The following is an 18,204-nucleotide window of genomic DNA, read 5'->3' on the forward strand; positions in this document are numbered from 1 at the left end:
CATTTACTGAAAAGAAAACAAACAACAACAGGTACTATCCATCAGAAGATTGCATATTCTGCAGACGACCAAATCATTCACACTTACTGCATGCATACATACATAGTACATGAAGGACGTGGAGATTAGGCAACGTCAGTTAACTTTTAGATAATTACAAGGACATGAGCAAACAATGGAGAAATCAACACAATGCAAGATTTGAACCCAGGAACTCAGCATCCTTAGCAGTGTGCTGACATGGGGATGCTAAACAAGTCAAATTAAAGGGTGTCTTGAAGCATATTCACGCTGCAAAAAAAAGTTTATGTAACTCACAGAAAACAAGCTTCCACTGAGCTTTTTTTAGGAGACATGACAATAGGGATTGAAGACAAAAAAGATGGAACATAATCATTGTTAAATGAAAGTACCACGAGATTTCATTTCAACCGGAATGCAGACTCATGTCGAATTCTGGAACAAGGAGTTTCACACCACCTCTGACACCCGTTTTTATTTGCACCCTCTTAAAAATGCCCGGGCATGGTCACCCAGGCAAAATGGCCATGGTCGGGACAAGGTATATCGATAAAGGTACACTGCCAAAATCGAAACACTTGTGCGACCATTTCGTCGGAAGCTGGGAGCGTTGCTTTTATGTTCCTTGAATCTACCAGTACACAATCAGGATTCCAACTCATCTTTATTTATAATGGCATGATATGAGATTTCAAAAATAATTTGCAAGTTTTCAAACAGTGGGCACCCTTTATTAGATCGCAATTGTGTTCATATTGAGCAATATCCAAATTCTCAACATTTTGTGTATGCCAAATGATATTTCAAACCAAGAAATCTTTACACAAGCACTGCGATAAACTGAGATGTCCATTTGAAGTTACTGGTGCCCTTTTACAGTATCTTAAGATTGTCTCACAATAAAAAATAAAATAAAGAGAAGCAAAATGAGGGGAATAAAACTAAGACTCCACAAATCGATTTGACAAAACCAGAAAGGAAGACCATTCTGCAAAGAGGATCATGTAATATATATATATATATATATATATATATATATATATATATATATATATATATATATATATATATATATATTATATATATATATATATATATATATATATGTATATATATATATATGAGGCGTATTTGGCCATTAAACAATGGCCATTAAACCGTCAATATATATATATATATATATATATATATATATATATATATATATATATATATACAGTGAAACCTTGACTTACGAGTTTAATTCGTTCTGTGACCGAGCTCGTAACTCAATTTGCTCGTTTCTCAAATTAAATTTCCCCATTAAAATGAATTGAAATGCTATTAATCCGTTCCAGCCCCCCAAAAAGCACACCAATTTTTTTTTAAATATACAGTATATATCAAAATATCTCGCGCTTTATATTTCACCTGTATGCAGCATACAAGTTGGCAGGATGGCCTGGACTGGAGGTACGCACACTTGACTCTAAACTGTCCAGCCTGGGTTTGAATCCCGACCCAGCTATAACCTGTCATGTCGGTGTTTCACAGGCAGGGTGATTCATCAATGTGTGTACCGCTAAACTGGGCGCCCCGTTTGCGTCCCATTAGTTGTTGAATGTTAAGGATCTCACCGTGTCTTCCACAAAGAGAAGGCGAGCTATCGCCGGCACTCTGAACAAGTTGTGGCCTGGCATGCTCTTCTCCTCTGCCGTTATATACGTCCTCCTCGGCATCTTTTTCCAGAAGAGCCCTGTCTCGTCACAGTTGAAGATTTGCTGGGGGATGTATCCTTCGGCTTCTATCAGTTCGGCAAAAGTTATAATAAAATCTTCAGCTGCCTTCACATCCGAGCTTGCTGCCTCACCATGCCTGACGACGGAGTGAATGCCGATCCTCTTCATAAAATTATCAAACCATCCCCGACTGGCTTTGAATGACTCTTCCGATGCCTCGTCCGTTGATGTTCCTGCCGTCTGCTGCACCAAATCCCCGTAAATGTCTCGTGCCTTCTCACACATGATGCTCTCGGTCACGGTATCTCCTGCGAGCTGCTTCTCCGTCAACCACACAAACAACAACTTCTCCATCTCTTCATCGACAGAGGTCCGGAGCTTTGAAATAATCTTAACGCCCTTGGCTGGCGTTATAGCCTTTATCGACTCCTTCTGCTTCAAAATCGTACATATCGTAGAAGTACTACGATCGTACTGCCTCGCCAAGTCGACAACACGCACACCTCGCTCATGTTTTTCGACGATTACGTGCTTTATATCCAAGCTCGCTCGCTCGTAACTCAGATCTCAGCTCGCATCACAAAGCAAAAAATCGACTGAGCGACGGCTCGTATCTCGGAAAACTCGTAAGTTGGTGCACTCGTAAGTCAAGGTTTCACTGTATATATATATACATACATACATACATACATACATACATACATATATATATATATATACATATATATATATATATATATACTGAACAGCAATAGAAACGTCACTTCATAAAAATAATTCCTGAACATTTCCCATAGAAATATCAATGCATTTCGTTTAGATATCTCGTCATTTACATTAGTCTGTATCTAAATTTAATCCTAACTACCGACAGTGGTGCACACGTGGATAAAAACAGGTCATCAAAACGTAGGCAAAAAAACGACCATGGTACAAAGTCGTGCACGATTCCCATGGAAATCAAAATGCACGTGCGTCTCCTTGTGACTTTCCCTATAAAAGGCACCCCAAAACGTGTGTTCATCATTCGTGTTTCGATGCCAGCGCCATGCCCAGACTTACGAGGATTCAGAGAGACCATGCTATTGGAAGATTGCATGCTGGACAGATTGCACGAATGGTTGCCAATGCTTTCCATGTCAACGTGAGAACCATCTACAGGTTACAGGAACGATACCAGGCCACCAACAGCACCGATGACCGCCCACGCAGTGGCAGATCGAGGGTAACAACACCACGACAGGATCGACAGATTGTGCGTAATCACATCCACGATCGCTTTACCAGGGCTTCAGAAACTGCAAGACAAACAGTTGGAACCCACCAGACACATTAGTGGTGATACAGTCCGTCGACGTTTGAAGAACAGGGATGTCCGTTGTCACAGGCCGTATCGTGGCCCCATTCTTACAGCTCGACACTGCCGTGCCCGACTACAGTGGGCCACACAGCATCAAAATTGGCGTTACCAGCAGTGGAGAACCGTTCTTTTCTCAGACGAAAGCCGATACTGTGTTTCCACGGCAGATGGCAGAGTGAAAGTTTGGCGTAGACGTGGGGAACGCTACTCAGATGACTGTGTGATGGAAAGAGACTCGTGGGGTGGTCCAAACATCATGGTATGGGCTGCTATTGCTCTCAATCACAAAGTCGGTCCTGTGGTGTTCCAGAATATTGGTCCAGGAAGAGGCAATGGTGTCACAGCTGCTTGCTATATCGATCAAGTCCTCAGACCTCACGTCGTGCCACATTTTAGACGTCACGGAAATCATGTCTTCCAGCAGGACAACACCCGTGCCCACACTGCCAGAGCAACAAGGGACTTCCTGCAACAGAATGGCATCCAAACCATGCACTGGCCTGCGCTCAGCCCCGATTTAAACCCGATAGAGCACTTGTGGGACGAGGTTCAAAGAAGACTGAATGACGTTCGACCAAGGCCGACAACTGCAGCTCAACTCAGTCAGGCGTTTCTCAGAGTGTGGGCCCAAGTGACAAATGCCTTCATCAACCAAATTAATCCACTCCATGTGCAGACGATGTATGGCTGTCATCAACGCTCACGGGGGTCACACAAGATACTGATTTTGACCTCCCTTGTTCTCACCTGGTCTTGTGTTTTTCTTATTCAGACCATTTCACATTATTGTTTGGACTGTGGTGACCATACCTGTATACCTGTAATGTTTCATGGTTTTTTTTTTTGGTTTTTTTTGGGTTTTTTTGGTATACAAGATCGAGGCTCGTGAAAGAGCGAACATTAATCACACAGAAAGACAAACAGACACATAAAACAAATAACATCGGGAGCGGTAGACAAGATGGGGAGAGAGGGGGCAGGACACAAACACAACATTTGAGAGCAGGGACCAAGAGACATGAAGACATCGAGAGATCTGTGGGAGGGAGAGGGCTTTGGGGGGGAGGCATGTGAAGGGGGGGGGGGGGTGGGAGAGGTATAAACATATGGACACTGCCAGGACTTCCAGGAAAGAAGTTGGAATTTCAAACAAGGTGGATCTGGGGTGAATTAGTGGGGGTAGAAAAGATCAAGGTTTTGGATGGGGGAAGATAAGAGATGGTGGTGAACAGCTGTTTTAAAGACCTGGAGGGAGGAGTGGGATTGAAGGGAGAGTGGGAGTTTGTTCCAGAGGCGGGAGAAAAGAGGAATGAAAGAGTGAAGGTGAGCAGAAAGCCGAGATTTCGGCAGTTTAACCATGTTGATCCTAAATCTCAATTCGTGTTGATCATGACTTGAAAATAAAGACTCCAAAATATTGATTCTGACTGACGTTTCTTTTGCTGTTCAGTGTGTATATATACACAAATAGAAAAAGTTCCTGTGCACCATAAAAAAACACACAAAATGATACTGCCATGTACCCGAGCAATATAATGGTCAGTCAACAAACATGTGCCTCGACATGTTCCCCAGTTTACCCATTAATATCCGGAATTTTCACATGCTAACTGTGCATTGCACACACAAATTGCCAATTGCCAAATTGTACTGAGTCACGTGACAGTGCTACATGTGGTACTAAGCAAACTGTAACGCGGCGCGATTCGGTGAACCATCTCAGCTGTGAAAAACATTTTTTATCGACATCTAAAGGATGTAAACATGATGCCACGCCTTTCCGAAAATGAACGTATACGTGCTATTTGCATGCTTGAGACAGGAATGATACAAAATGTTGTGGCTAGGCATTTTGGTGTTCATCGGAACATCAGTCACTCTGGAGATGTTATCAACAAATTGGTAACATCAGAGACCATCCACGTTCTGGCCGACCACATGTGACGTCATGTCGGCAGGGTAACCAAAGCCAGGTTGGTGCACCTTAGGAATCGGTTCCAGACAGCAAGTGTGGCAGCTCGCAACATCACTGCCTTGCGACAAATCAGTGCCAGAACTGTCATGTATAGGTTAGGCGAGCATAACATCTGCCCACGATATCCAGTAGTACTTCAACTTTCTTGCCGCCTAGCTGGGTTTAGACAACACCTGAGGTTCTGGAGACAAGATCAGGCTGCTATCCTCTTTACAGATGAGTTGAGGTTCCATCGTAACAGTAGTGATGGCCGTTGGCATGTTTTATTGATGGAAGGAGAACATTACACTGACGCATGTTTTGTGTAACATTCGTCGTTCGGCCGTGGAAGCATGATGGTACGGGGAGGCATCACCGCACATCACAGAACCCAGCTGGCAATAGTTAATGGCAATTTGACAGGTATTTGGTACCATGATGAAGTTCTCCATCCTCACGTCCTTCCGTTCCTGCAGGTTCATGGACGTCACATCACACGTGTGGTCAGCGACTTCATCGCACAACAGACCATTCCCACACTTCCTTGGTCAGCTGTTTTGCCTGGTCTTTCTCCAAAAGAACAAGTGTGGGATGAAATGGAACAGCGATTGCGCCATCTTCAAAACCAGCTGGTGACGTTGGCCCAACTGCGGCGGGCCTTGGTACAGATCTGGAAGGACATACCTCAAGCCTTCTTCAACCATCTTGTGTCCTCAATGAGACGTCGTTGCCAAGCATGTGTCAACATAAATGGTGGTCACACCAGATACTGAGCTGTTAAGTGACTTTTGGCCAAACCCCTCTTCGAACCTCTGGAGACATATCTTGTTTTGACATTCTCATGTCGATTTCATGTGTATCAAACACGAAATATTGACATTACCAAACAATATGATGTGTTTATTTCCATTACTCACTTCACATATGTGTATATGATGCACAGGAACGTTTTCCACTTGTCTATATTAGAAACTTACTCAGGGGCTATTTGTCACACACAAAGCAGGTATAATTTTTGACTCCCAACCAGCCTCATGAAAGTTGTTCAAAAAGTTCCAGGTCAAAGCTGCAACTGTGATTTTGATAATGACGATTTCCTTCATTGATGGCTGGATCAAGTGCCAAGAATGATCATATGTCTTGAAGGGTATCCAGCAAGACACTCCAATGAGAGTAGTGGATCCATGTTCTATATTTATTTGCAACGGCACTCCCGCCCTCAGAGTATTAATCTCGGGAAGAGGTAAGGGGATGTAGGCTCGGTGTCCGGAAAGAGCTGACGGCGAGCGACGCCAGATTAGCGGGAGAGATGGGGAACGTAAAAGAGTTGGAAGGACTCAGGAATGGGGTGGAAGGACTTACGGTAGGGAAAAATGAATTAAACAAACACATTCAGGAAAATACTGACGTAATAAAATAATTTTAAAATGTCCAGAGGGAAATCAAGGGGGAACTGTGAGCCGTAAAGAGGGAGTGTAGAACAATGGCATGATGAGGTGACAAAGACGATGAAAGAGATGGGTGAAATAATGGAGGTTAAGGAATGGCCAATGAGTGAACACAAACATGATGGGACGTAAAATGGAAACGGATAAGGTGGCGTTAGAGGCGGAACTCGTAGGGGTGTGCCGGTAAATAACGAGGGTAACAGAGAAGGTGCAAGAGGTTAAAATGAAGTAAACAAAACTATGGAGGAATAAATAGAGAGAGCCCCATATGTGTTTGGTTCCGTGTTTTGTGAACACCATATACGCCATACACGGCACCTTAATATCACAGGATCACATGAGATCTCACGAGAGCACGTCACAGCATATGGTCTGACCAATAATGCAGTAATTTTACAAACTGCATGTGAAATGTGTCCCATTTTGCTTGGGGGACCAGAATACTGTCAGTACACCTTTGAAATGTGAAAAAAAAATTAACAGACACTTTGATGCACACCTGGAACGTATGACGTCAAGCAAGACATACTCTGCCAGGAAGTCAGGAAGTATGCTACAGTAGGAGCCATTGCATTTTTCGTTGTACTCGCAGATGTTTCTGAAGCAATAGGTTGTTTTGAAAGGTATGTTGTATCTTATTGTGAGTTTGCAAGCAAAACAAATTTGATAACACTCAATTTCCGAAATTAGAAAGGCGCGATTCGGTGAACATTCGGTGAACATTCACCGATTCGGTGAATCCGAAAATGCCACAAAATTACCAAGCTAAATGTTTCTCCCCGTCACACGATGATTGCGAGCTGTTTAAAATAATAATGTTAATGCATTTCTCCTTGAAACGTCTATAATGCAACGTTGTTTGTTAAATTTTATTTTTTGAAATTTGCTCCAAAAGAGGGTGAAAGCTACTCAATATTTGTGGGCTGAATAGAGGAGAGTACAACTAATCGGTCATCGGGACTCCACACTGTATCCAATCTGCCGGTACAGATTACCGAAAAATGGCCGATATCTGCCAGTTCCAATATTGGCCCAGCACCAATATATATATATATATACAGTGGAACCTTGACTTACGAGTTTAATCCGTTCCGTGACCGAGCTCGTAACTCAAATTGCTCGTATCTCAAATCAAATTTCCCCATTGAAATGAATTGAAATGCTATTAATCCGTTCCAGCCCGCCAAAAACCACACCAATTTTTTTTTAAATATACAGTATATATAAAAATATCTCGCGCTTTATATTTCACCTGTATGCAGCATACAAGTTGGCAGGATGGCCTGGACTGGAGGTACGCACACTTGACTCTAAAGTCTAAACTGTCCAGCCTGGGTTTGAATCCCGACCCAGCTATAACCTGTCATGGGTGAATCACAGGCAGGGTGATTCATCAATGTGTGTACCGCTAAACTGGGCGCCCCGTTTGCGTCCCATTAGTTGTTGGATGTTAAGGATCTCACCGTGTTTTCCACAAAGAGAAGGCGAGCTATCGCCGGCACTCTGAACAAGTTGACGGCAGAGATACTGTACTTGCACGGCATGATAACCACGTGTCGCACGATCTCTTGTCATGGTCCACAAGATTATCACAGAGAGGTGCAGCTTCCAGCGTTTCGAGATCTGATCCAGGCCTATCCAACGAGACCGGTCCCAGCGTTCTAGGCCCGGTGGTTGTCTCAGACGGACCCGACAACGGCAGTGTTCGTTTTAACTCGATTCGATTCGAGCGCCGACGTGCCGGCGAACAAAACCGGTCATATCTTTTGAACGCGTGGCTCGATTTTTACAAAATAAACTTTTTCTTGAAGGTCTGAACCGTGCGCTCAAAACGATACCGAGTTTGACCCTGAGAGAGCCGTTTTGCGCCGGCAAAGGCGCCTTGTGTGACGTGAGGACCACGTCGTGCTGCATAGATTATCATAAATTATCATATCATTATCGGCGGCGTTATATATCATTAGCGCTATACGACAGAGATACTGTACGTGCACGGCAAGATAACCACGTGACCGGAGCCCACCTGGCGGCGTAAACTCAAAATAACCGAAATGCGAAATCTAAAATGCAGCGCTATACGACGACAGAGATACTGTACGTGCACGGCAAGATAACCACGTGACCGGATGGCGAAAGCTCGTAACTCGGATCTCGGCTCGCATCTCAAAGCAATAAACTGCCAGAGTGACGGCTCGTATCTCGAAAAACTCGTAAGTTGGGGCACTCGTAAGTCGAGGTTCCACTGTATATATATATATGTATATGTATATGTATATGTATGTATATATATATATATATATATATATATATATATATATATATATATATATATATATATATATATATATATATATATATATATATATATATATATATATATTGTTGCGGATATGAGGATTGTGTTTTTTATTGTGTTGTATTGTAGAGTAAATTGTTGTGAAATATTGCTTTATTCTGGACCCTCCTTACTCCAGTTATGTATAAAGGTCAAAGGGCGTCCCATAATTAGGTCATAAACAATCACGTCAGCCAATCATAGATTTCCCCCTGGTTGATAGTTATATCTTTATTATGTGTACTAGGGTAAGGCCTTGTCTTCCATTAAGATGACACTCCATTGCACCAAGTGAAATAGAGTAGATTCCTTTCATTCCCCATTCCCACTCACAAAAACTTTCATTGCCAAGCCTCGATTGCCAATTACATCCCCTCCAAGCCTCCATTGCCAACTGCACGGGGCACAGGTTTGTTACAGTGGTGGGTTGCTGATTTCACCCCAATAGCCGCCATTAAGCATGTGTTCAGCTCGGGGTCAGAGGGCCTGTGCCCACCAATCAGGGCCGAGGCGAGCTGACCGATGGGCGTGTCCTAAAGGCCGGCGGCTTGATCGCCGGAGGCGCTATAAAAGCGCGCGCGCAAGGTACTGCCAAAGGATATCCAGGGAAGCACAAAGCCTGCTATTCGTCGCCTTGCTCGCCAAAGTTGGACCAAAAAAATGAGTTAACAGCAAGAAGCCTGGAGGAGTTGGACAGGGAGACGTGCGTGTTGTTGAGTTGAGTGGTTGGACCAGATGAGTCAGACGAGTCCTGGAGAAAGCACGCGACGTGCACGCAGCAACACAGCAGCTTCAGTAACCGCAGCTTGGGGCCTGGACGGCAGTTTTGAGCGGGGCCGCGAAGGAACGGCGGCTGCCAAACGCGCCGATCGTGCTGCAGCATCCTTGGACTTTCCTTTCCCTCCAGCCATCCACCTCCTGCCTTTCCATCCTTCTTGTGTACGTGAGTTTGTTTTGTTTGTTCTGTCCTTGGGTTAATTAAGACTGTAAGTAAGCTAGGAATTTGCACTGTGTCTCTGATTCTTCTGTAAATTATTTTCTTATCTTTCCTTCTTCCTTGGTTACTTTGAGCGTGTAAATAGTAAGAACAAATTTAGTAGTATTTCCAACCTTTTCGTCTTCTTCACATCCGTGTCGCTTTTGTCTTTTCCATATTGGATAGCTGTGGCGCGATCCGGCCAACGTTCGGGAATCGGGGTAACTGTTAGGGCCGCGGGGCCTCCGCTCGGCAAAACCAACATCCTTATCCGCGGTCCGTAACCATACATACATACATACATACATACATGTATATATATATATATATATATATATATATATATATATATATATATATATATATATATATATATATATACGGCACCAAACACACCATACATACATACATACATACATACATACATACATATAAATATATATATATATATATATATATATATATATATATATATATCTCTATATAATTCCAGCAATCTCTGTGTGTGTGTGTGTGTGTGTGTGTGTCTGTCTGTATGTATGTATGCGACCGCTGTTTCTCGACAACTACCGGTCCGATATACTTGAAACTTGCCAGGTATATTGCTGGGGACCCGAGGATGTGCCTTTTCAAGGTTTGAAATTAATCGGACAAGTGGTTCCCAAGGTATGGTCACCGTACTCGCAAGCCGTTCGCTTTGGCTTTGCGAATGGACCAAACCATTTCATGTAAATAGAGGGGGGGGATGGCACCGTACTCGCAAGCCGTTCGCTTTGGCTTTGCGAATGGACCAAACCATTTCATGTAAATAGAGGGGGGGGGGGTTCTGTGGTCGTTACTGCCACGTAGTTTCAAAGTTTTTTTTTGTTGTTGTTGTTTGCACGCATGTTTTTTTGCACGCACGTACGGGCAAGCACGTACGTGCGGGCACGCCCTAGTATATATAATAATAATAATAATGCATTTATTTTATATAGCGCTTTTCAGGAATCCCAAAGACGCTTTGACAGAGTGCAAAACATAATGCATAGCAAAACATAAAAACAATTGCAAAAAAGAAGAATCAATCGGGAAATATTCAAAGCACAAAGGAGGGAGAAGGAGAGGAGATAGTCAGGGGTTAGATGCTGTGGGTTAAATGTTGAATGCAGTGTTGAACAGGTGGGTATTGAGCGATGTTTTGAATGTGGTGAGTGAGGAGGAGTCTCTGATGGTGTGAGGTAGTGAGTTCCAGAGGGTGGGAGCAGCGATGGAGAAGGCCCTGTCCCCCCAGGATCTGAATTTGGTCCGGATGGGGGGGGGGGGGGTCAGGAGGTTGGTACCAGCAGAGCGGAGGTTGCGGGTGGGAGTGTGTCTGGAGAGGGAGGAGGTCAGCCAGGTAGGATGGGGCCAGGTTATGGAGGGCTTTGTAGGTCAAGAGGAGGATTTTGTACTGGATTCTCTGGGAGATGGGGAGCCAGTGAAGCTTGTAAAGGACGGGGGTAATGTGGTCACGGGTCCGGGAATGGGTGAGTAGACGGGCAGCGGAGTTCTGAATGTATTGGAGTTTATTGGTGATTGTTGAGGGTGATCCATAAAGGAGGCTATTGCAGTAGTCCAGACGGGAAGTGATGAAGGCGTGGATGAGGGTTTCTGCAGCCACGGAGGAGAGGGATGGACGGAGACGGGCGATGTTTTTCAGGTGAAAGAAGGCTGACTTTGTGATCTGTTTAGTGTATTTGTCGAAGGAGAGGGTTTGGTCAAAGATGATGCCAAGATTCCGGATGTGAGGGGAGGTGGATACTGGGATACCGTCGATGTTGAGGGCAAAGTTATGGGTGGATTTTATGAGCGTTTTTGGGCCAATGATGATTATTTCAGATTTATCATAGTTAAGTTTGAGGAAGTCGATTTGAAGCCAGCATTTTATTTCAGTGATGCAGTTTGTCAGGATAGAGTGGGTGGCGGTAGAGATGGACTTGGTGGAGATGAAAAGCTGGATGTCATCGGCGAAGCAGTGGAATTGGAGACCATGACGGCGGATTAAGTGACCGAGGGGGGCCAGGTAAAGGATGAAGAGGAGGGGGCCAAGAACTGAACCTTGGGGGCAGCGGAGGGGAGCAGTGGGGGATTTGCAGTTATTGATGGAGATGAACTGGCGTCTGTCAGAGGTATGATTTAATCCAAGAGAGGGCAGTGCCGGTAATGTTAAAGGTGGTTTCAAGTCGGGTGAGGAGGATGGTGTGATCGATAGTGTCAAAGGCGGCGCTGAGGTCGAGGAGGATGAGAATGTTGAGGTTGCCAGCGTCAGAGGAGAGGAGAAGGTCGTTGGTGATTTTGAGGAGAGCAGTTTCAGTACTGTGGTTGGAGCGGAATCCGGATTGGAATGTTTCATACAGGTTATTGGCAGAGAGGTGATGTTTGAGTTGAGTGGCTACAGCGTGTTCCAAAACTTTTGACAGAAAGGGTAGGTTGGAGATGGGTCTGAAGTTATTTAGGGTGTCAGGGTTTAGTCCAGGTTTTTTCAGAATGGGGGTAACAGCAGCAATTTTGAGGGACGGTGGGACGATGCCTGTAGACAGGGAGGAGTTTATTGTTGCAATGATAAGTGGAGAGAGAGCAGGAAGGGAGGCCTTGACAAAGCTGGAGGGGATTGGGTCAAGAGTGCAGGTGGCAGTTTTCATTCCTATGAGGAGTTCAGAGAAGTCAGTAGGGGAGACTGGGGAGAATTGAGACAGGGGATGGCAGGATAAGGGGGGGCAGGTGGTTTGAGGGGGAGCGGGTGCGGCGGTGGTCAAGCTGTTGTAGATGTTTTCAATTTTGCGTTGGAAAAATGAAAGGAAGGAGATGCAGTTGTCTACTGTGAATGACTGGGTGGTGGTGTTCAGGGGGCTGAGGAGTTTGTTTATTGTAGAGAAGAGTGCTTTTGGGTTTCCGGAGCCAGAGTGGATAATTTGAGAGTAGTAGGCGGAGCGGGCGCGGGAGAGGGCATCTTTATAGTGTTGTAGGTGGTCCTTGTAGGCCTGGGAGTGAACGAACTGTGAGACCTGTTTTATTGCGGAGTCTTTCAAGTTGGCGAGCACGAGTTTTCATCAGGCGGAGTTCAGGGGTAAATCAGGGAGCAGAATGGGTGAAAGAAACTGTTTTGGTTTTTATAGGCGCAAGTTGGTCAAGGCAGGAGGAGAGAGTGTGGTTGTAGTAGTCGGTGAGGTCAGAAGGGGTGTGGAGGTCAACGAAGGGAGAAGTGGACATTTTTTCAGAGAGGGTGGATGAGAATGAGGTAGGTGAACGAGCGTTTAGCTTACGGAAGTTGATAGTGCGATAATGCCTTGGTGCTGGGGTGGGGATGTTGATGGTCAGAGTGATGGCTAGGTGGTCAGAGAGAGTGAGGTCGGAGCCAGAGAGATGGTGCAAGATTAGTCCGGTAGAGCAGACAAGGTCCAAAATGTGACCACGGTTATGGGTAGGAAAGTTGACATGTTGAGTGAGGTTAAAGCAGGTGAGCAAATCAGTGAAGTCGGTGGTTATCGTGGAGTCGGTGGAGTCCATGTGGATATTGAAATCACCAAGGAGGAGGATTGAGGGGGAGAGGGAACATAGCTGGGTCAGAAAGTAGGAGAAGTCAGACAGGAATGATGGGTGTGGTTTGGGAGGGCGGTAGACAACAGCCATGACTGACTGTGTGTGACCAGAGAGTTTAAAAGCCAGGTGTTCAAATGATGGAGCAGATGCGATGGAGATGAGGCTGGTCCTGATGTCTTGTCGGTGAATAACGGCAATTCCACCACCTCGGCCCTCCGAGCGTGGTTTATTGATGTAAGAATATCCATTGGGTGTGGTGAGGTTGAGTGCGAAGTAGTCCAGAGGTTGTTGCCAGGTCTCAGTGAGACAGAGAAAGTCCAGTTTATTTTCCAGGATGTAGTCGTTCAGGATGAGGCATGTGTTGTTGAGGGACCGGGTATTGAACAGGGTGAGCTTGATGTTGTTTTGTACGGCGGGTATGAATTCAGGTGATTTGGCCCGGGTTCGCAGACAGGAGGTGCGATTGTGTGCGTTGTTGTGACCAGGTGCACTGGGACGATGAGAGGGAGTGCGCTGAGCCGACCAGAGGACGGGGATGGAGTGACCTGATTGTAAATAAACAAACTTACGACCGGAGCCACGGTGAATGTACCTGGGTCGACGCAGGAGTCCATTGGATTTGATTGCAGAGATGCATGATGGGGTGGAGCGGGTATTAAGCAGAAGCCTTGCGGCGGAGTACCGCAGAGCCATGCCAGCAGGAGCGAAGAGACGAGCACAAGGCCAAGGTCGAGGAGTGAAACAATGGCCACAACCCACGGGAGCGGGCCCGAGGAAACAGCGAAGGAGCCGGGCAGGTGAAGCAGAGCCGGGACCGAGCAGAGGGCAGACAGGAGCGAAGAGACGAGCACGAGGCCAAGGTTAAGGAGGCAAAGCGGCAAATGCAGCGGCAAACGACCGCCGCCGCTAATCAAGATCACGGCGGCAAACTGCCACCACCACCGCTGCAAACAATGGGCACAACCCACGGGAGCGGGCCCGAGGAAACAGCGAAGGAGCCGAGCAGGTGAAGCTAGGAGCAGCAGAGCAGAGCCGGGACCATGCAGAGGGCAGACTCAATGGCCAAAAATCCGCCACGACCACCAGAAAAGCAAGATACGGACAATGGTCCAGTCAGAGAAGCGGCGAGCAAGCGACGCCAGCGTCCTCTCCGGTACATACATACATACATACATACATACATACATACATATATATATATATATACATACAGTGTGTGTGTGTGTGTGTATATATATATATATGTATATATGTATATGTGTGTGTATATACACTCTACACACGATTTAATAACACCCGGTCAGAAATCAATAACTTCCACACCAGTCAGGGCAAATCTCTACCTTACACGATACACTTCAATCAACCGGATCACTCTATAAATGACATTCAGATCTCTGCCATTGAATCAATCACAAATCGATCACACACCACGATTCTGAAACGTGAGTCCTTTTGGATACATAAACTTCGGACAAAAATCCCTCATGGCATAAATTTTGATGATTAAAGCATGTTCCTACATCAACCCAATCAAATTGTTAACCGTAACCCATTCATTCATTCATTCATTCATTCATTCATTCATTCACCCATTCATTCATTCTACCTTTGTATGTCATTTATATAAATATATAAATATATTATATGAATATAAATGGCATATGAATATATGCTTGTATGTTTATGTATGTATGTATCCCTATATTTGTATATACACGTGCACCGGAAATGTAACGCAAACCGTAACTGTAAGCTGCGCTTCACTTCCGTTGAACTTGGGGCCGGTGAGTGAACTTTGGCGTGGCTCTCCCTTCTGTATGCAATTTTTTACTCACATCACACATCTCACACACATCACCATACACACTTGACTGATATACATGCCTGCTGTTTTTGTAGACTCAGAAGAAGACCTTTGTTGGTCGAAAGCTTGTCGAATTAAAGATCGAAGCCCTGAAGCTACGTCCGCGTCTTATTCAATCTCCCGATTATTTATTCAATGCAAATGAGACGCCCTGCTCGTACTGTGGAGTTTCTACTATTTCTCACAGTTATATATATATATATATATATATATATATATATATATATATATATATATATATATATATATATATATATATATATATATATATATATATATATATATATATATATATATACAGACTTGGCATTTAATATGGAATATATATATTTTTTCTTGACTTGGGTTTACTTTCTTAACTCAGTATATCAATCTGGTGAGTTTCTTTTACACTTTGGTGAATTATTTGTTAAAAGAACCATGTCACTGATTGTCTGTCACAGCAAGAGGTCAACAGCAGGATTATATCACAGGTGGCGTGGCAAAATGTACGGACAGGTGCATTTGACGATTGGCTTCACAGTCGGGTATACAAGGGTTGTTGCGTTCTGTATTAGTGGAAAACAACTGCTGCACATCTCCAAAAGTTATTGCCGCTTCCTCTGGAGATGGTCCGTCAACTCGACAATGCTGTTTGTCATGGAGTGGTGGCTTTACGAAATTCTGGCATGAAACAGCGTGCTATTGCTCGGCAGTATGGCATCACTCAAGGTCAGGTGTCAAAGATCCTGAAACGAAATGCTCAGAGGGGTGTCCCTACTCTAATACCGAGGCCAGGACGTCCCTGCAGAACCACAAGGAGGGATGATCGCCAGCTGCACCGGTTAGTCCGCAATGGCCGTACCAAGTCAGCTAATCGGCTTAGGGCTGAGTGGCAGCAACTGACAAATGAGCCTGTATCCAGAAGGCTGGTCAACCAACGACTGGTTCAAGCAGGCTATCGTGCCAGGCGTCCCCTGAGAAAGCCACGCCTGACCAGACAACACCGTCAGCGCCGATTGCAGTGGGCCAGAGAGCACCGTCAATGGCAGCCAGGACACTGGAATCACATGATCTTCAGTGACGAGTCTAGATTTCTGGTCTATCGTCAAGATGGCCGCGTCCGAGTGCGCAGACAAGTGCATGAAGCCTACAACAAAGATTGTATAGTGCCAAGAGTCCAAGCTGGAGGTGATGTGGTGACCGTTTGGGCTGCTTTTCATGCAGGGGGCAAAACTGACCTGGTTGTTCTGAATGGAAACCTGAACCAGTTCAAGTACAGGGCCATTCTGGAAGAAACATTGCTTCCATTTGCTCGTGCAGCCTTTCGAGGAAACTTTGTCTTCCAAGATGACAATGCACGGCCTCATCGTGCTCGCATGATCCAACACTTTCTTGCTGACCGTGGTGTAGAGCATATGGAGTGCCCTGCCATGTCCCCGGATATGAATCCGATAGAGAATTTGTGGGCAGAATTAACACATCAAATCGACAACTTGGACCAGCAGCCTGCCTCTGTGCGTGAATTGCAGCAGGTTATTGTGACTGCATAGCAAGCGATTCCTGTCTAAACCTTGGCAAATCTTGTGAACAGCATGCCTCAACGTGTACGGGCTCTCCTGAATGCTCGTGGGGGTTACACGAAGTACTGAACTGTAATTTTACTGTCTGTAATCCCAGTCGTAATCTAACTTTTGTTTTTGTTAAAAACAAATTTGGCTTATGTGCAAAATAAAGAGATACTTCTGGAAAACGTACAGAAGTTTAACACAGTACTGTCCATGAATTGAGTTCGATATTAGTTTACATCACTTTCAAGGATCAATTTATTTGTTTCGAAATGTCAAATGTGGTTTTTGTTTCTTTTAAAGGTCACATTAACAAAATCTAGAATAATTTCAAGATAATTCCAATTAACTTTTGGTTCTAAGACATCTTGAAAAGTAAGTTCACCCCCACAAAAAAATATTCCATATTAAATGCCAAGTCTGTATATATATATATATATATATATTGTAACGAATTTGAGGAAGTGTAAAGGATGTGAGAATTATGGTTTTGTTGTGTGTAACTGTCACCCTCCGTAATGTAAAGAAAGGTCGAAGCTCGTCCTCTTAGTTAATTCCATAAACCTACACACAGGGCACCATATATCCTTTTAAATAGTTAGTCCCTTATTCTATGTAGGTTAAGGATGTGTTTCCCAATAGTTTGACTCTTCATTGCACCGAATTAAATAAGAGTAGGTCCCTCCGACGCCCCATGGCATCTTCCAAGTGCCAGGTTTGCCAGGTTTGCCAGGTTTGCTGCAATTGACTTCTTTAGCCACTTTGCTGCATTTTCATCTCCCGTCCACTTTGCTGCATTTGACTCCATTACGCACGAGGTAACCACGAAGAAGAAAGGCGGGTCTCCACCTCGTCATAGAGGGGAGGAGTGAGTCGGCCCCGCTCATCCAACCCAGAACGAGGGGTTTGGCTTGAGAGGGCGGAGAGAGAACGATCGGGGAGGTTTGCAAAGGTTGAAGGGCGGGGCCTATATAACCCGCAGCGGGACGCTCCCCACAGAGATGAGTTCTGAGTTCTAAGAGTTGCGCCAGAGACGGCAGATGAGTCGAGACGAGCCCTCGGAGAGAGAAGGGAGACGCGTCCTGAGGTGAGCCAGAGAAGCAGCTTTGGCTCCACCAGCAGTTTTGGCTCCACCAGCAGTTTTGGCTCCACCAGGCAGCGTGGGCTCCACCAGGCAGCTTCGACCCGTTACCCCGCGGGAGCCAGATTGCGGTGGCATCGGTGGCCGTCGAGGTCCAGCCCGACGTCCCGTGCGGGATCAAGCCCGAACCATCTGCCCCAGCTGAACCTTCCCATTCCTCCTTCCAGTCATTCCTGCCTCCATTCCCCAGTCGTGTAGTGTAAGTGTGATCGTAGTCTGTCTTTTGTCTTGTCCTTGGGTTTCTAAGTAAGACTGTAATAGGTAAGCTAAGTTTCA

General features: G+C 45.1%; 1 protein-coding gene across 2 annotated transcripts in view; it reads right to left on the reverse strand.

The window, feature by feature from the left end:
• Positions 1-18,204, reverse strand: part of LOC137432531 (zinc finger CCHC domain-containing protein 7) — a 487,923-nt gene that overhangs the window by 249,199 nt on the left and 220,520 nt on the right. The window lies entirely within an intron of this gene.

Source organism: Myxine glutinosa, chromosome 8 (assembly GCF_964187855.1).
Source record: "Myxine glutinosa chromosome 8, kmMyxGlut1.1, whole genome shotgun sequence".
NCBI lineage: Eukaryota > Metazoa > Chordata > Myxini > Myxiniformes > Myxinidae > Myxine > Myxine glutinosa.